The 20,776-nt window shown below is 42.1% G+C and overlaps 1 protein-coding gene across 1 annotated transcript in view; it reads left to right on the top strand.

The window, feature by feature from the left end:
* LOC121548086 (inactive heparanase-2-like) overlaps positions 1-20,776 on the top strand; it is a 122,842-nt gene that overhangs the window by 52,959 nt on the left and 49,107 nt on the right. The gene's annotated exons all lie outside the window — the stretch shown is intronic.

A 20,776-nucleotide genomic window follows, 5' to 3' on the forward strand; every position in this document is an offset into this window, starting at 1 on the left:
GGAGACTAAACTGCTTGGAGTAACCCTGGATTGTAAACTGTTATGGTCAAAACATATTGATGCAACAGTAGCTAAGTTGGGGAGAAGTCTGTCCATAATAAAGCGCTACTCTGCCTTCTTAACAACACTATCAACAAGGCAGGTCCTACAGGCTCTAGTTTTGTTGCACCTGGACTACTGCCCAGTCGTGTGGTCAGATGCCACAAAGAGGGACTTGGAAAAATGACAACTGGCCCAGAACAGGGAAGGACGGCTGGCTCTTAAATGTACACGTAGCGCTAACATTAATAATATACATGTCAATCTCTCATGGCTCAAAGTAGAGGAGAGATTGAATTCATCACTACTTGTTTTTGTAAGAAGGGGTGGGGGGGTCAATGCAAATAGTCCGGGTGGCCATTTGATTAAATGTTCAACAGTCTTATGGCTTGGGGGTAGAAGCTGTTAAGGTGTCTTTTGGACCTAGACTTGACACTCCGGTACCGCTTGCCGTGTGGTAGCAGAGAGAACAGTCTATGACTTTGGTGTCTGGAATCTTTGAAAACTTTTTGGGCCTTCCTCTGACATACACACTATTCAAACACGTACACCTGGATTGTAGTTAAGTAATTGTAATTGGTTGTAAAATATATTTTAATGTTTAAACATTTTATTATAATGTATATTATTGCCTTCATTTATGCTGGACCTTAATATTAAGGTTTTGATAGCTGGAAGACTCTAGGTTCTGTGTTTAAAAAGGTCATACCATGGATAATTGAGCTATTTGATATAGAATTGTAGGACCCCTTTAGGCATAAAACTTTTTTAGAAAAAAATAATTTGATAAAATATGGAATTTAATACTATAGCCCATAGAAACACATTGAATAACAACACATTCATGAATGGCAAAGAAAAATGGTACAAAAATAATACATAAGGAATAAGGTTTTGAAGTGTCTGTCCTATATCTAGGAGATATAAGAAAGTTCAGTACAGTGGGGAGAACAAGTATTTGATACACTGCCAATTTTGCAGGTTTTACTACTTACAAAGCATGTAGAGGTCTGTAATTAGAGGTCTGTTTTATCATAGGTACACTTCAACTGTGAGAGACGGAATCTAAAACAAAAATCCAGAAAATCACATTGTATGATTTTTAAGTAATTCATTTGCATTTTATTGCATGACATAAGTATTTGATCACCTACCAACCAGTAAGAATTCCAGCTCTCACAGACCTGTTAGTTTTTCTTTAAGAAGCCCTCCTGTTCTCCACTCATTACCTGTATTAACTGCACCTGTTTGAACTCGTTACCTGTATAAAAGACACCTGTCCACACACTCAATCAAACAGACTCCAACCTCTCCACAATGGCCAAGACCAGAGAGCTGTATAAGGACATCAGGGATAAAATTGTAGACCTGCACCAGGCTGGGATGGGCTACAGGACAATAGGCAAGCAGCTTGGTGAGAAGACAACAACTGTTAGAGTAATTATTAGAAAATGGAAGAAGTTCAAGATGACGGTCAATCACCCTCGGTCTGGGGCTCCATGCAAGATCTCACCTCGTGGGGCATCAATGATCATGAGGAAGGTGAGGGATCAGCCCAGAACTACATGGCAGGACCTGGTCAATGACCTGAAGAGAGCTGGGACCACAGTCTTAAAAAAAAACATTAGTAACACAATACGCCGTCATGGATTAAAATCCTGCAGCACACGCAAGGTCCCCCTGCTCAAGCCAGCGCATGTCCAGGCCCGTCTGAAGTTTGCCAATGACCATCTGGATGATCCAGAGGAGGAATAGGAGAAGGTCATGTGGTCTGATGAGACAAAAATAGAGCTTTTTGGTCTAAACTCCACTCGCCGTGTTTTGAGGAAGAAGAAGGATGAGTACAACCCCAAGAACACCATCCCAACCATGAAGCATGGAGGTGGAAACATCATTCTCTGGGGATGCTTTTCTGCAAAGGGGACAGGACGACTGCACCGTATTGAGGGGAGGATGGATGGGGCCATGTATCGCGAGATCTTGGCCAACAACCTACTTCCCTCAGTAAGAGCATTGAAGATGGGTTGTGGCTGGGTCTTCCAGCATGACAACGACCCGAAACACACAGCCAGGGCAACTAAGGAGTGGCTCCGTAAGAAACATCTCAAGGTCCTGGAGTGGCCTAGCCAGTCTCCAGACCTGAACCCAATAGAAAATCTTTGGAGGGAGCTGAAAGTCCGTATTGCCCAGCGACAGCCCCGAAACCTGAAGGATCTGGAGAAGGTCTGTATGGAGGAGTGGGCCAAAATCCCTGCTGCAGTGTGTGCAAACCTGGTCAAGACCTACAGGAAACGTATGATCTCTGTAATTGCAAACAAAGGTTTCTGTATCAAATATTAAGTTCTGCTATTCTGATGTATCAAATACGTATGTCATGCAATAAAAAGCAAATTAATTACTTAAAAATCATACAATGTGATTTTCTGGATCTCACAGTTGAAGTGTACCTATGATAAAAATTACAGACCTCTACATGCTTTGTAAGTAGGAAAACCTGCAAAATCGGCAGTGTATCAAATACTTGTTCTCCCCACTGTATATATATATATAGGCAACATGTAAAGTGTTGGTCCCATGTTTCATTAGCTGAAATAAAAGATCCCAGAAATGTTCCATACTCACAAAAATACAGATTTCTCTGTACTTTTGGGTACAAATTTGTTTACATCCCTGTTAGTGAGTATTTCTCCTTTGCCAAGATAATCCATCCACCTGACAGGTGTGGCATATCAAGAAGCTGATTAAACAGCATGATCTTTACACAGGTGCAACTTGTGCTTGGGACAATAAAAGGCCACTCTAAAATGTGCAGTTTTATCACACAACACAATGCCACAGATGTTTCAAGTTCTGAGGGAGAGTGCAATTGGCATGCTGACTGCAGGAATGTCCACCAGAGCTGTTGCCAGAGAATTGAAGGTACATTTCTCTACTATACGCCGCCTCCAACGTCATTGTAGAGAATTTGGCAGTACGTCCAACTGGCCTCACAACCGCAGACCACTTGTATGGCATCGTGTGGACGAGCGATTTGCTGATGTCAACGTTGTGAACAGAGTGCCCCATGGTGGTGGTGGGGTTATGGTATGGGCAGGCATAAGCTATGGACAACGAACACAATTGCATTTTATCAATGGCAATTTGAAGGCACAGAGATACCGTGACGAGATCCCTAGGCCCATTGTCGTACCATTCATTCACAGCCATCACCTCATGTTTCAGCATGATAATGCACGGCCCCATGTCGCAAGGATCTGTACACAATTCCTGGAAGCTGAAAATGTCCCAGTTGTTCCTTGGCCTGCATACTCACCAGACATGTCTCCCATTGAGCTTGTTTGGGATGCTCTGGATCGACGTGTACGACAGCGTGTTCCAGTTCCTGCCAATATCCAGCAACTTCGAACAGGAGGAGTGGGACAACATTCCACAGGCCACAATCAACAGCCTGATCAACTGTGTGCGAAGGAGATGTGTCGCTGCATGAGGAAAATGGTGGTCACACCAGATACTGACTGGTTTTGTGATCCACACCCCTAACTATTTTTTAAGGTATCTGTGACCAACAAATGCACATCTTTATTCCCAGTCATGTGAAATCCATAGATTAGGGCCTAATTAATTTATTTCAATTGACTGATTTCCATATATGAACTGTAACTCAGTAAAATCTTTTAAATTGTTTCATGTTGCGTTTATATTTTTGTTCAGTATATATACAGTACTACCAGTCAAAAATGTGGACACAATTACTCATTCAAGGATTTTTCTTTATTTTTACTATTTTTTACATTGTAGAATAATAGCGAAGAAATCAAAACTATGAAATAACACGTATGGAATCATGTAGTAACCAATAAAGTGTTAAACAAATCAAATTCTTCAAGATTCTTCAAATAGCCACCATTTGCCTTGATGACAGCTTTGCTCACTCTTGGCATTCTCTCAACCAGCTTCATGGGTAGTCACCTGGAATGCATTTCAATTAACAGGTGTGCCTTATTAAACGTTTATTTGTGGAATTTCTTTCCTTCTTAATGCATTTGAGCCAATTAGTTGTGTTGTGACAAGGTAGGGGAGTATACAGAAGATAGCCCTTTTTGGTAAAAGACCAAGTCCATATTATGGCAAGAACAGCTCTAATAAGCAAAGAGAAATGACAGTCTATCATTATTTTAAGACATGAAGGTCAGTCAATACGGAACATTTCAAGAACTTTGAAAGTTTCTTCAAGTGCAGTCGCAAAAACCATCAACCGCTATGATGAAACTGGCTCTCATGAGAACCACCACAGGAATGGAAAACCCAGAGTTACCTCTCCTGCGGAGGATACGTTCATTAGAGTTACCAGCCTCAGAAATTGCAGCCCAAATAAATGCTTCACAGAGTTCAAGTCACAGACACATCTCAACATCAACTGTTCAGAGGGGACTGTGTGAATCAGGCCTTCATGGTTGAATTGCTGCAAAGAAACCACTACTAAAGGACAACAATAAGAAGAAGAGACTTGCTTGGGCCAAGAAACACGAGCAATGGACATTAGACCGGTGGAAATGTGTCCTTTGGTCTGGAGTCCAAATTGGAGATTTCTGGTTCCAATCGCGTGTCTTTGTGATACGCGGTGTGGGTGAACGGATGATCTCTGCAGTTCCCACCGTAAAGCATGGAGGAGGAGGTGTTATGGTGTGGGGGTGCTTTGCTGGTGACACTGTCTGTGATTTATTTAGAATTCAAGGCACACTTAACAAGCATGGCTACCAAAGCATTCTGCAGCAATACGCCATTCCATCTGGTTTGGGCTTAGTGGGACTATCATTTGTTTTTCAACAGGACAATGACCCAACACACCTACAGGCTGTGTAAGGGCTATTTTACCAGGAAGGAGAGTGATGGAGTGCTGCATCAGATGACCTGGCCTCCATAATCACCCGACCTCAACCAAATTGAGATGGTTTGGTTTGAGTCGGACGGCAGAGTGAAGGAAAAGCAGCCAACAAGTGCTCAGCATATGTGGGAACTCCTTCAAGACTGTTGGAAAAAAATTAAAGGTGAAGCTGGTTGAGAGAATGCCAAGAGTGTGCAAGGCTGTCATCAAGGAAAAGGGTGGCTATTTGAAGAATCTCAAATATAAAATATATTTTTATTTGTTTAACACTTTTTTGGTTACTACATGATTCCATATGTGTTATTTCATAGTGTTGATGTATTCACTATTATTCTAGAATGTAGAAAACAGTAAAAATAAAGAGAAACCCTTGAATGAGTAGGTATGTCCAAACTTTTGGCTGGTACTGTATATATACATTTCCTGGGCTCAGCACAACTCCCAGGTCTTTTACTGCAATAACTCTCCCCACAAATACAGAGGACTTCAGCTTTATGGACCGAGTGCTATAAGTATTCTGTTAATGGTTGGAAAGTTCCAGGAACTTTCAATAAATTCCCTGGTTTTCCCAAAACCCGGTTGGAGTATTCCCTGAACCAGGAGGGAATAAGCAGGATATCCGGAATCCTCCAACCAGGATTTCTGGAAAACCAGGGAATTTATTGAAAGTTCTCATTAGAATATTTGTGGGCGTGGTTTGCACACAGTTCTTTTTTTACAACCATTACTGAGAATGTTTTTCAAGTTTAAGTGTTCTGTTTTGTGATGCAAATATCTTTTGATATTGTACACTGCCAATGAGGAAGTCTTTAAAAAGACTCGAATAAGTGCATGTGACAAATGAGAAACTTATCAGTTTCTCTTGTAAAACTATACACTGAGTGTACAAAACATTAGGAACACCTTCCTAATATTGAGTTGCACCCCCTTCTGCCCTCATAATTGCCTCAATTCGTTGGGGCATGGACTACAAGGTGTCGAAAGCGTTCCACAGGGATGTTGGCCATGTTGACTCCAATGCTTCCCACAGTTGTGTCATGTTGGCTGGATGCCCTTTGGGTAGTGGACCATTCTTGATACACACGGGAAACTGTTGAGTGTGAAAAATCCAGCAGCGTTGCAGTTCTTGACACTCTCTAACCGGTGTGCCTGGCACCTACTACCATACCCCATTGAAAGGCACTTAAATCTTTTGTCTTGCCCATTCGCCCTCTGAATGGCACACATACACAATCCATGTCTTAATTGTCTCAAGGCTTCCCTTCATCTACATTGATTGAGGTGACATCAATAAGGGATCATCGCTTTCACCTGGATTCACCTGGTCAGTCTATGTCGTGGAAAGAGCTCCTAATGTTTTGTACACTCAGTGTATAGCTAACTGATGTTGTATCTTAGAGCAGCTGTCATTGCTTTCACCACTTTATTCTAAACAAAATAAAATAATATTTTATTTGTCACATGCTTTGTAAACAACAGGTGTAGACTAACAGTGAAATGCTTACTTTCGGGCCCTTCCCAATAATGCAGAGAGAAACATTTTGAAAAAATAATAACACAAGGAAAAAATACACAATGAGTAACGATAACTTGGCTATATACACGGGGTACCAGTACCGAGTCCATGTGCAGGGGTACGAGGTAATTGAGGTAGATACTGTAAGTACATATAGGTAGGGGTAAAGTGACTAGGCAACAGGATAGATAATAAACAGTAGCAGCAGCGTATGTGATGAGTCAAAAGAGTTAGAGCAAAGAGGGTCAACGCAGATAATCTGGGTAGCTATTTGGTTAACTATTTAGTAGTCTTATGGCTTGGGGGTAGAAACTGTTCAAGGTCCGGTAGGTTCTGTTGTTCTGGTTTCCTCTGTCAGGCTACAGGGATTTTAAGATGCAGCTGGAATTGGTGTGTGTGTTTGTGTGCACAATAGTGAGTGAATTTGTGTGAATTAATGAATTAATGTAATAATGAATTAATTAATGTAATGGCCACCATTCTCTCTCCAACCTCTTGTTGTGGGATTCATGTTGAACCATATTGAAGTTTAAGAATGACTGTCATTTTCCCAGTCAGCTGGAACCAACTAGCATCAACATACACACACACACACACACACACACACACACACACACACACACACACACACACACACACACACACACACACACACACACACACACACACACACACACACACACACACACACACACACACACACACACACACACACACACACACACACACACACACACACACACACACACACATTATTCCTCTAACGTTGTTTGGCTGCACAATCCAAGCTTTGGAAAGTCATATTGAATTCATAAAGACATTTTTAAAAAATGTTTCCAATTGATGTCTCTAAACAGTTGTCTCTCCTGTCTGCAGCGGTCTATAAGGTCTGAGGTTTGATCTGGGTTTAAAATGAACCAGAACCCCTCCCTCAAGGCTGTGTGTGTGTGTGTGTGTGTGTTTGATTTGGGGGGTCAAAACATCCAGCTTGACATGTTGTGGTGGGAAATCACTGTGTTTCTGGATGAAATGAGAAACAGAGGCACACAGAGAACAGACAAAACTCAGACTGATGACTTTACTGGGGGAGAGAGATAGAGACAGAGAGAGATAGGGAGAGAGAGAGAGAGAGAGAGAGAGCGCGAGACAGAATGATGGAAGGATTCAAAAGAGAGAGGGAGACAGAGAGTAAGACAGAAACGGCACAGGACGTGTGTGATGGTGAAAGAGGGAGTGTGTGATGGTGAAAGAGGGAGTGTGTGATGGTGAAAGAGGGAGGAGTGTGTGATGGTGAAAGAGGGTGTGTGTGATGGTGAAAGAGAGAGTGTGTGATGGTGAAAGAGGGAGGAGTGTGTGATGGTGAAAGAGGGTGTGTGTGATGGTGAAAGAGGGAGTGTGTGATGGTGAAAGAGGGAGTGTGTGATGGTAAAAGAGAGAGTGTGTGATGGTGAAAGAGAGAGTGTGTGATGGTGAAAGAGGGAGGAGTGTGTGATGGTGAAAGAGGGAGTGTGTTATGGTGAAAGAGAGAGTGTGTGATGGTGAAAGAGGGAGTGTGTGATGGTGAAAGAGGGAGGAGTGTGTGATGGTGAAAGAGGGAGGAGTGTGTGATGGTGAAAGAGGGAGTGTGTGATGGTGAAAGAGGGAGTGTGTGATGGTGAAAGAGGGAGTGTGTGATGGTGAAAGAGAGAGTGTGTGATGGTGATAGAGAGAGTGTGTGATGTTGAAAGAGGGAGGAGTGTGTGATGTGAAAGAGGGAGTGTGTGATGGTGAAAGAGGGAGGAGTGTGTGATGGTGAAAGAGGGAGTGTGTGATGGTGAAAGAGGGAGTGTGTGATGGTGAAAGAGGGAGTGTGTGATGGTGAAAGAGGGAGTGTGTGATGGTGAAAGAGAGAGTGTGTGATGGTGAAAGAGAGAGTGTGTGATGGTGAAAGAGGGAGGAGTGTGTGATGGTGAAAGAGGGAGTGTGTGACGGTGAAAGAGGGAGGAGTGTGTGATGGTGAAAGAGGGAGGAGTGTGTGATGGTGAAAGAGGGAGTGTGTGATGGTGAAAGAGGGAGTGTGTGATGGTGAAAGAGAGAGTGTGTGATGGTGAAAGAGAGAGTGTGTGATGTTGAAAGAGGGAGGAGTGTGTGATGGTGAAAGAGGGAGTGTGTGATGGTGAAAGAGGGAGTGTGTGATGGTGAAAGAGGGAGTGTGTGATGGTGAAAGAGAGAGTGTGTGATGGTGAAAGAGAGAGTGTGTGATGGTGAAAGAGGGAGTGTGTGATGGTGAAAGAGGGAGTGTGTGATGGTGAAAGAGGGAGTGTGTGATGGTGAAAGAGAGAGTGTGTGATGGTGAAAGAGAGAGTGTGTGATGGTGAAAGAGGGAGGAGTGTGTGATGGTGAAAGAGGGAGGAGTGTGTGATGGTGAAAGAGGGAGGAGTGTGTGATGGTGAAAGAGGGAGTGTGTGATGGTGAAAGAGGGAGTGTGTGATGGTGAAAGAGAGAGTGTGTGATGGTGAAAGAGAGAGTGTGTGATGGTGAAAGAGGGAGAGAGAGAATAAGTGTGAGAGAGTCCTTGTGGCCTTGTTTTTCACTGCATACCTGCTGCGACTAGGCCTTTGTGATGTGTGTGTGTGTGTTTAAACACTGCTGGAGCAGTTCCTTTACCGCTAGGCTACCTGCCGCCCTTAGCACAGTTCAGTTCACACTCATCTGGTCCAATAACCCTATTCCGCTATAACGCATTGTATTGTCTGTTATACAATAGAGTCAGTGGCTCGACAAACAAACACAATCTGATGCATACATGTGCTGTTGTAAATCAGCTGAAGTATCCCTTTAATTGTAGAAAGAGAATGGCAGATACTAATGCTGTGTCTATTTCCCTGGTTTCATTGACACATCTCCAGCTACTAAATCACTACAAGGCTTAATCAATGGATCATGCCGTGAACTGGAAACACGTCTACACTGTTACTGGGAGATGATTGTGGACTACAGAAAAAAGAAGAGGACTGAGCACGTCCCTATTCTCATCGACAGGGCTGTAGTGGAGCAGGTTGAGAGCTTCAAGTTCCTTGGTGTCCACATCACCAACAAACGATCATGGTCCAAACACACCAAGACAGTCGTGAAGAGGGCATGACAAAGCCTTTTCCTCCTAAGGAGACTGAAAAGGTTTGGCGTGGGTCCTCAGATCCTCAAAAAGTTATACAGCTGCACCATCGAGAGCATCCTGACTGGTTGCATCACTGCCTGGTATGGCAACTGCTCGGCCTCCGACCGCAAGGCACTACAGAGGGTAGTGCGTATGGCTCAGTCACTGGGGCCAAGCTTCCTGCCATCCAGGACCTCTATACCAGGCGGTGTCAGAGGAAGGCCCTAAAAATGGTCAAAGACTCCAGCCACCCTAGTCATAGACTGTTCTCTCTGCTACCGCACGGCAAGCGGTACCGGAGCGCCAAGTCTAGGTCCAAGAGGCTTCTAAACAGCTTCTACCCCCAAGCAATAAGACTCCTGAACATCGAATGAAATGGATACCGAGACTATTTGCATTGCCCCCCCACTGCTGCTACTCGCTGTTTATTATCTATGCATAGTCACTTTAATAACTTTACCTAAATGTACATATTACCTCAATGACCTCGACTAACCGGTGCCCCCGCACATTGACTTGGTACCGGTACGCCCTGTATATAGCCTCCCTATTGTTATTTTTACTGCTGCTCTTTAATTATTTTTTACTTTTATTTCGTATTATTTTATATTGTATTTTTTTGTGTGATTTTTTTTGGTATTCTTTCTTAAAACTGCATTGTTGGTTAAGGTCTTGTAAGTAAGCATTTCACTGTAAGGTTTACACCCGTTGTATTCGGCGCATGTGACAAATACAATTTGATTTGATTTGATTTGGGCCTCTCTGGCCACGCTACTTTTGAAATTGTTTTGTCCATTCTAATGACAAAACAAGTTTTCAGGTTCAATTTCTCATGTCTGTTTGGGATAATCTCTGTACTTTTTGTAGTAGCTATGGCTGAACAGAGGAAGACTGTGTGCGTGGGGGGGGGGGGGCTTATTTAAAAGGTTATCAGCAGTAATCATAGTCGGCTTGGGTGGGATGTGTCGTTTCTAAAAACGGAAGTGTGTGTGTGTGTGTGTGTGTAATGCAGAACTGTAGAAATGAGGCGTAGCACCAGACGATGCTCCAGACCTCCACAGTGCTGCTATCAGATATACCCTGACAATATCCAGGCCCCGCTGTTTCCATTACACACGACAAACTGGGTCTGGGGATTTTTAGGTTACATTTACTGTACTTCAGTCATTTAGCGGGCACCTTACTGTACAGAATAGAATAGAAACACAATGGAATAGAATATAATAGAATTGAATAGAATAGAAACACAGTAGAAAATAATACAAACACAATGGGGTACAATTTAATAGAAACACAGTGGAATGGAACAGAATAGAAACACAATGGAATATAATAGAATATAATTGAATAGAAACACAGTAGAATAGAATACAAACACAATGGGATTCAATTGAATAGAAACACAATGGAATAGAATAGAATAGAAACACAGTGGAATATAATACAATATAATAGAAACACGATCGAATGGAATAGAATAGAAACACCGTTGAATAGTATAGAATACAAACACAACGGAATATAATATAATAGAATAAAATTGAATAGAAACACAGTGGAATATTTAAGTTTCGAGGATATATTGGCACGGTATATCCTCCAAACACCGGCTTCGAGGGCATTATCACTTTTATACAACAGGTTACCAACATATTTTGGTCCTCTGTAGCTCAGCTGGTAGAGTACGGCGCTTGTAACGCCAAAGTAGTGTGTTCGATCCCCGGGACCACCCATACACAAAAAAAAATTATGCACGCATGACTGTAAGTCGCTTTGGATAAAAGCGTCTGCTAAATGGCATATTATATTAAAATAATGATTGCCATATTTTCATTAAAGACGTTATTTTGATGAATTTATTCATACTATTTAATCCTTCCACAAGATATAGTCCCGACATAAATCTAGGGTTGCTACCCAAGACGGCTGGTTGTTCATTCTATTGGTTCGGTTGCCAGAGACGCGACCCAGTCGTTCAGTCTTTTTGTTCTGTATCTATGGACAGGGGTTGTGGTATATGGCCAATTTACCACGGCTAAGGGCTGTTCTTAGGCACGACGCATCGCAGAGTGCATGGACACAGCCCTTAGTCGTGGTATATTGGCCATATACCACAAACCCCCGAGGTGCCTTATTGCTTAATTATACAACGGGGTGGTTCTAATCCTGAATGTTGATTGGTTAAAATCGCATTCCAGCCGGTGTCCATTCCACAAGTTACCGCCGGCTAAATCTATGACGTTAAAATGCCTCAACTTCGTCTCGGGCCTAACAACACCCGTGCCAATATATCCTCCAAACACTGGCTTCTCGGGCATTATCACTTAAATAGAAACACAATGGAATAGAATAGAAAAGAATAGAAACACAATGGAATATAATAGAATAGAATATAATAGAAAAACAGTGGAATATAATAGAATAGAATAGAATAGAATAGTATTGAATAGAAAAACAGTGGAATAGAATAGAATAGACTCACATGGCTAACTAAATGATAAGTAAAGATCGCTACATGCACATCACTGTGACAGCTAGAGGTCTTTGTGTTATCTGAAGTAGCTGCATTGACAAAATGGCTGCATTATTCATCCTACCATATTGTATCATTTACGTAATTCAGGGCTTTGGCTATTAATTTGAATCTTTATAAGCTGATACATGTGCTAGCCTTAACAAAGCATTGAGCTGTCATTCTTTGACAAATTATATTGACAGAGAGAGAATTCCTTAAATCAGTTCTCGCCAAGTCCTGGTTTTTAGCAGGGTTAATCTGGGGAATATAAGTGGCTCTCTGAGCCGTGTGTGTGTGTGTGTGTGTGTGTGTGTGTGTGTATGTGTGTGTGTGTGTGTGTGTGTATGTGTGTGTGTGTGTGTGTGTGTATGTGTGTGTGTGTGTGTGTGTGTGTGTGTGTGTGTGTGTGTGTGTGTGTGTGTGTGTGTGTGTGTGTGTGTGTCTGCAAAATGATGAAACACTTGCAGGAACTACTGGAGTCCTTTAGGGAGAAACATCAGGAGTTTCCAGAAACAATTGCTGCAGGTTTCCAGAGACCATGGCTGCTTAATCTCTAACGTACCATTTATCTCAATAAAACAGGATTAGTTATAGCTGTTAAACTTGGTCACACTTTAAACTAACCCCAACTTATAAAGGCTTTATAATGCATACATAAAGTATTCCTAAACAAACTATAAATGCTTCACGAATCATCTATAAACTAATGTGATACTGTATAAATGGTGTGTAAAGTGTGATATAACAGCTCCCTATGTAGGGTGTATTGCCAAATGTGACATAACCCACTATGTGAATCCCTAAAAATGCTGTGCTTTATAACGTGTGAGAGAATGTGTTCTGACCACACTCTGACTCTTCAACATAAAATCTATATACATATAGATATTGTGTACTTTAGGCTATATAAAGCCTTTATAACTTGTGGTTCGCTTAAAGTGGGACCTTAACATTTAGGCAGATGAGTGCCGACAATGCACAACCGCACACAACGCACTCGCACACATGCATGAACACACACACACACACACACACACACACACACACACACACACACACACACACACACACACACACACACACACACACACACACACACACACACACACACACACACACACACACACACACACACACACACCCTAGGGAGCTGAGTTCAGGATACCTCTGTAATGTCATTAGCTTATTGGACCAGTCTGGACCTCATCACAGACCTATAGCTTCAGGGTCTCCCTCTCTCTTCCCCTCTCTCCTTTTCTCCTCCCTCTCTTCCCCTCTCTCCTTTTCTCCTCCCTCTCTTCCCCCCTCTCCTCCCTCACTCCCCCTCTCCTCCCCCTCTCCTCCCTCTCTCCCCCTCTCCCCCTCTCCTCTCTCCTCCTGTTCTCCCCCTCTCTTCCATTTCCCCTCTCCTCCCCCTCTCCTCCCTCTCTCCCACTCTCTTCCATTCCCCCTCTCCTCCCCCTCTCCTCCCTCTCTTCCATCTCCCCCTCTCCTCCCTCTCTCCCCTCCCTTCCATTTCCCCCTCTCTTCCATCTCCCCACTCTCCCCCCCTCTCCTCTCCTCCCTCTCTCCCCTCTCTTCCATCTCCCCCTCTCCTGCCCCTCTCCTCTCTCTCTCTAGCAGCCTGCTTTCTGTCCCCCCCTGCCTTTGTTACAGCCTCTGTCTTAAATGAGTGGTGTGTAGAGACAGCCTCTATCATATGAAGCATTTTGTATCATCATGATGGTGTGGCCGGTCCAATATCTTGAAAACTTGACTGCTGACCTGCAAAACGTTTTGGGACTGTATCAACAGTTCCCCTTTAACCACTGATACAGCTGAGAGAGTATGCTAACTTTACCCTCGCTAGGACCTCTCACATGGTACCACTAACTCAAACATAAAGCCCCTTGAATCCACCAATTCCACCACCCCTCCTCCACCCATCCTGCACCCGAATACCCGAGACCCGATCCGGGACCCGAGCGCGTCCGGATCCAGAATTCTAAATAATGTCACAGATCTGGATCGGACCTGATATGATTGTCAGGGGTCTCGGTTATGTGTAATTTTAACAGACTTGTCCGGAAGGGCCCATGCATTTCCGAACGCCACTTCTGCAGTAGAGAGAGAGAGTGAGAGAGAGTGAGAGAGAGAGAGAGGGAGAGAGAGAGAGAGAGAGAGAGAGAGAGAGAGAGAGAGAGAGCGAGAGAGAGAGAGAGAGAGAGAGAGAGAGAGAGAGAGAGAGAGAGAGAGAGAGAGAGAGAGAGAGAGAGAGAGAGAGAGGGGAGAAATACTACTACTTCATCACCGACTTCAACCCAGAGTCTGAGTCAACAAAGCCTCCTTCACTCATGCTGCCAAACATGCCCTCGTAAAACTGACTATCCTACCGATCCTTGACTTCGGCGATGTCATTTACAAATTAGCCTCCAACACTCTACTCAGCAAATTGGATGTGGTCTATCACAGTGCCATCTGTTTTGTCACCAAAGCCCCATATACTACCCACCATTGTGACCTGTACGCTCTTGTTGGCTGGCCCTCACTACATATTCGTCGCCAAACCCACTGGCTCCAGGTCATCTATAAATCACTGCTAGGCAAATCCCCGTCTTATTTTAGCTCACTGGTCACCATAGCAACACCCACCCGTAGTCTGCGCTCCAGCAGGTATATCTCACTGGTCATCCCCAAAGCCAACACCTCCTTTGGCCGCCATTCCTTCCAGTTCTCTGCTGCCAATGACTGGAACGAACTGCAAAAATCTCTGAAGCTGGAGACTCTTATCTCCCTCACTAACTTTAAGCGTCAGTTGTCAGAGCAGCTTGCCGATCACTGCACCTGTACACAGCCCATCTGAAATTAGCCCACCCAACTACCTCATCCCCATATTGTTATTTATTTTGCTAATTTGCACCCCAATATCTCTATTTGCACATCATCTTTTGCACATCTATCATTCCAGTGTTAATACGAAATTGTAACTATTTTGCACTATGGCCTATTTATTGCCTTACCTCCATAATTTACTACATTCGCACACACTGTATATATATTTTCTGTTGTATTTTTGACTTTATGTTTTGTTTATTCCATATGCAACTCTTTTTTTTTTTTTTTAATTTTATCGTACTGCTTTGCTTTATCTTGGCCAGGTCGCAGTTGTAAATGAGAACTTGTTCTCAACTGGCTTACCTGGTTAAATAAAGGTGAAATAAATAAATAAAAAAGTATCTCAGAGCCTTCACAGTCAGCCCACTAACACCTCTCTCAGACCACAGTAAAATCACAGTGTATCTGAGAAGAGCAGAACCCAACCATGAAGCATCACGGCCCAATAAATGATATGGTACTAAACAGGCCTATAGATGTGCAAACAGTTCAGAAATCTACCAAAAAGCAATTAGTAGCCAAAAAATACAATCTCTCCTAGACAACCTTTTAGCCTTAACATTCTCCTACAGCAATGAAGGTGTAAATTTGGCCGTTTGGAACATAAACTTTATATTTGACAAATTAGCCTCCTTGGCTAATCTAAAGAAACATAAGAGCAAACCAAAAATAATAGATAATGAAAAATGGTTTGATAGTGATTGCAAAAATCTAAGAAAGTAATTGAGAAATATATCTAATCAAAAACACAGAGACCCAGACAACAAAAATATATGCCTTCAATATGGGGAAACACTGAAGCAATACAAACACACCCTAAGAACAAAAAAAGGAACAGCACATTAGAAATCAGCTGGATGTGATTGAGGAATCCATAGAATCAAACCACTTCTGGGAGAATTTGAATAAATGAAACAAACCTCATAATGAGGAATTGGCTAACCAAAATGGGGACATGTGGAGAAATCACTTTGCAAACCTCTATAGCAGGGTTCTTCAATTCCGGTCCTGGAGGGCCGAAACACTTCTGTTTTTTATTTCTACCTGGTAGTTAATTGCACGCACCTGGTGTCCCAGGTCTGAATTAGCCCCTGATTAGAAGGAGAGGATGAAAAACAGAGGTGTTTCGGCCCTCCAGGACCGGAATTGAAGAACCCTGCTCTACAGCAATATAACAAAGAGCCCAGAACAACAAGATATACAAGAAAAATTACAAATCCTTGAATCAGCAGTCAAAGACTATCAGAATCCTGTGGATACCCCAATTACAGAACAAGAATTATTGGAAAAACTTTGCACTCTCCAACCCAAAAAGGCCTGTGGTGCTGATGGTATTTTAAATGAAATGATCAAATATACAGACTACAAATTCAAATTGGCTATACTCAAACTCTTCAACATTATCCTAACTGCAGGTATTTTCCCCGATATTTGGAACCAAGGATTGATCACACCAATCTATAAAAATGGAGACAAATTTGACCCAAATAATTACAGAGGAATTTGCATTAACAGCAACTTGGGGAAAATTCTCTGCAGTATCATAAACAGCAGACTACATAATTACCTTGATGAACACAACGTCCTAAGCAGAAGCCAGATTGGATTTTTTTTAAATTATCGTACAACAGACCACATTTACACCCTCCACACTCTAATTGACAAACAAGTAAACCAAAACAAAGGCAAAATCTACTTGTGTTTTGTAGACTTCAAGAAAGCATTTGATTCAATTTGGCACAAAGGTCTTTTTTTTACAAACTAATAGAAAGTGGTATTGGAGGGAAAACATACGATGTTATTAAATCAATGTACACTAAAAACAAAAGTGCGGTTAAAATCGGCAACAAGCAAACAGACTTCTTCTCTCAGGGACGTGGAGTGAAACAGGGCTGCCCAATAAGTCCAACACTATTTAACATCTACATTAATGAATTGGCAAAAACATTAGAAGAATCGGGCAGCACCTGGTCTCACCCTACACAACACTGAAATCAAGTGTCTGCTGTACGCAGATGACCTGGTGCTACTGTCTCCCACTAAGGAGGGGTTACAGCAGCATCTAGATCATCTGCACAGATTCTGTCAGACCTGGGCTCTGACCGTTAATAAAAAAAAACGAATATAATGATATTTCAAAAAAGGTCAGGAAATCAGGATGACAAATATAAATTCTATTTGGACACAGTTCTATTAGAACACACCAAAAATCACACGTATCTAGGACTAAGTATCAGCAACACAGGTAGCTTTCACATGGCTGTGAATGAGCTGAGAGACAAAGCAAGAAGAGCATTCTATGCCATTAAAAGGAATATTAAAATCAAAATTCCAATTAGAATCTGGCTTAGAATTTTCCAATCAGTTATAGAACCAATTGCTCTATATGGCAGCGAAGTATGGGGTCCGCTCTCTAATACTGAATTTACCAAATGGGACAAACATCCAATCGAAATACTGCATGCAGAGTTTTGCAAGACTGTATTGCAAGTGCAAAGAAAAACTCAAAATAACGCATGTAGAGCAGAATTGGGCCTATACCCCTTCCTTATTCAAATAGAAAAAAGAGCCATCAAATTTTACAACCATCTAAAAACAAGTGACCCCAAATCATTCCATCACACAGCTCTACTATGTCAAGAGATGAAACAAGAGAAGAGTCCCCTCAGCCAGCTGGTTCTGAGGCTCAGTTCACTAACCAAAACCAACCTCATAGAGCCTCAGGACAGCACTCAGAAAATCTGGCCCAACCAAATCATCACAAAGCAAAAATAAAAATATATCACCTATTGGAAAGACACCACAAAGAATCTAAGTAAACTTCAATGCTATTTGGCTCTAAGCAGACAGTACATGGTGGCAGACCACTATCTGACCACTGTGACTGATAGAAAACTGAGGAAAACAATGATGAAAACAATGACTAGGTACAGACTCAGTGAGCACAGTCTGGCTATAGAGACCGGTCGTCACAGGCAAACCTGGCTGCCCAGAGAGGACAGGCTCTGCCCCCGGGGAGAGGTAGAGACAGAGCTGCATTTCCTAATACACTGTGACAAATACTCAGACCTAAGAGAATCTTTCTTTCCCAAAATTATCATTCAGTACAAAGAATTTGAAACTATAAAAGAGGAAGAAAAAAACAAATAATTATTGGGTGAAAAGCCAAAATGTGCAATTGAAATGAAAAGTGTAATATAATGTCAATAATTGGCTTTCATACCATGTAATGTGTCTTCTCAGTCATGTTGAGACTGATCGACTACTATTGCTTTAATGTATTGTTATTCTCATTAATATTGTTGTTGTAGTTGCTGTTAATGGTAATCCCATTTCCACTACTACTATTATTATTGCTGTTGGTCCCACCATTTTTGTTATATGTATACTTTGACAATGTAAGTAATTTCACTTGCCATGTCAATAAAGTCTATTGAATTGAATTGAATTGAATTGAATTGAATTGAATTGAATTGAATTGAATTGAGAGAAATTGTCTAATTTGTTGTGCTGCTGCTGCTCTTGCTTTGCACGAGAGTGGAGCATGGCTCATGTAGCTTGTTATTGGCCAATCATAAGTCATCAAAACGGCAATAGCCTACAGTCATAGAGCCTCAGTGTGTAGCAAAAGTTAGGAGATATCTAATCAATGGAAGGTGGAATTAAAATGACTGAATTCAAAGTTAAAGGAGAGGATAGGCTACAACGACCAAGAGCCAACAGGTAGGCTGCTACTTAATATTCTGAATGGAGTTGTTGTTATTTGTAACTGTAGGATGAGAAAGCACATGCACTGCAGCCTCAATTAGCCTAGTTAGCTAACATTAGCTAGCTTAACTAGCTTCTCCCGGTTTGATGCAATCAAGACAGGTAATACGTAATCATATTTGATGATAAATAACCTAGCTATGGCAGCAATTAGTCTACTATAGTTTGAGTCGGTTTGGTGTCTCTTGTCTCTCCCTCCCTGCTCCCCATGTCACTGGCTCACAGTACGGCCCCTCCCCCGCCTGCTAGAGCCCCGCCTCTCTCCCTCCTCTCACGCTCCGGTTAATAAAATAGCTTTTAAAAATAATTTTCTGCTGCTTCCCTCACTCAGATCGGCTCGGACCGGGTCTGGATCTGACCAGGTTTATACGGAACGGGTCTAGTTGTCCTCGGGTCCGTTCGGAACGGGTCTCTATATTTAAAAAATATATATTTATGCATATCGGGTCCGGGTGGGAAAGCCGCAGGTCCATTTCGGAACGGGTCCAACTTTTTGGACCTATGAAGACCTCTAGTCCATAACACCACTGCATAGCACACACACACACGCACACACACACACACACACACACACACACACACACACACACACACACACACACACACACACACACACACACACACACACACACACACACACACACACACACACACACACACACACACACACACACACACACACACACACACACACACAAGACAATTCACATGTCAAGGGCATTCCTTCACCATGTGTGGACAGAGCTATGTAATTGTACACATATAAAACACAGCCTTTTGAACCATATCAAGTTCACAACTATCTTTAGAGATATGTTTTTTTTTTCTGGACGTTTCAGTCCAGATTTTTATTATAGCCATATCTGCTCAGCAGGCTGCCATTCAGCTATGCCCTTCACCTGCTCTTCATCAGCAGGCTGGTATATCCATCAGTACACGTCACCACACACACACACACACACACGGACAGATATTGCCTCAAGCACTCCCATGGGTGTTGTATAGGCCTGGTCAGATGTATGGTTGGAATTATCAGCCAGTTAAATATCAAATGTTCACAATACAGGTGAGGTGGACAGTAGTATTGTAGTAACATAGTACTGTAGTATTGTAGTAACATAGTACTGAAGTATTGTAGTAACATAGTAACATAGTACTGTAGTACCATAGTACTGTAGTATTGTAGTACCATAGTACTGTAGTAACATATTACCATATTACTGTAGTATTGTAGTACCATAGTACTGTAGTAACATAGTATCATAGTGCTGTAGTATTGTAGTACCATAGTACTGTAGTAACATAGTACTGTAGTGATGTAGTACTGTAGTGATGTAGTATTGTAGTACCATAGTAATATTGTAGTACCATAGTACTGTAGTATTGTAGTACCATAGTACTGTAGTACTGTAGTATTGTAGTACCATTGTAACATAGTACTGTGGTAATGTAGTACCATTGTACTGTTGCACTGTAGTAGTTTAGTACCATAGTAACATAGTACTGTAGTAATGTAGTACCACAGTAACATAGTCCTATAGTATTGTTGTATTGTAGTACCATAGTAACATAGTACTGTAGTATTGTAGTACCATAGTAACATAATACTGTGGTACTCTAGTACAATAGTAATATAGTACTGTATTATCATAGTAACATAGTAATGTAGTAACATAGTACTGTAGTGTTGCAGTAGTGTAGTGTTGTAGTAGTTTAGTACCATAGTACTGTAGTATTGTAGTGTTGTAGTACCATAGTACTGTAGTATTGTAGTACCATACTAATGTAGTATTGTAGCACCATAGTACCATAGTACTATAGTACCGTATTATCATAGAAACTAAGTACTGTAGTATTGCGGTACCATAGTACTGTAGTACTGTAGCACCCAAGTCATAGACTGTTCTCTCTGATACCGCATGGCAAGGGGTACCGATAGGCCAAGTCTGGAACCAACAGGACCCTGAACAGCTTCTATCTCCAAGCCATGAGACTGCTAAATAGTTAACCAAATAGCTACCCAGACTATCTGAATTGACCCCC

This window comes from Coregonus clupeaformis, chromosome 31 (genome assembly GCF_020615455.1).
Source record: "Coregonus clupeaformis isolate EN_2021a chromosome 31, ASM2061545v1, whole genome shotgun sequence".
NCBI classification, from domain to species: domain Eukaryota; kingdom Metazoa; phylum Chordata; class Actinopteri; order Salmoniformes; family Salmonidae; genus Coregonus; species Coregonus clupeaformis.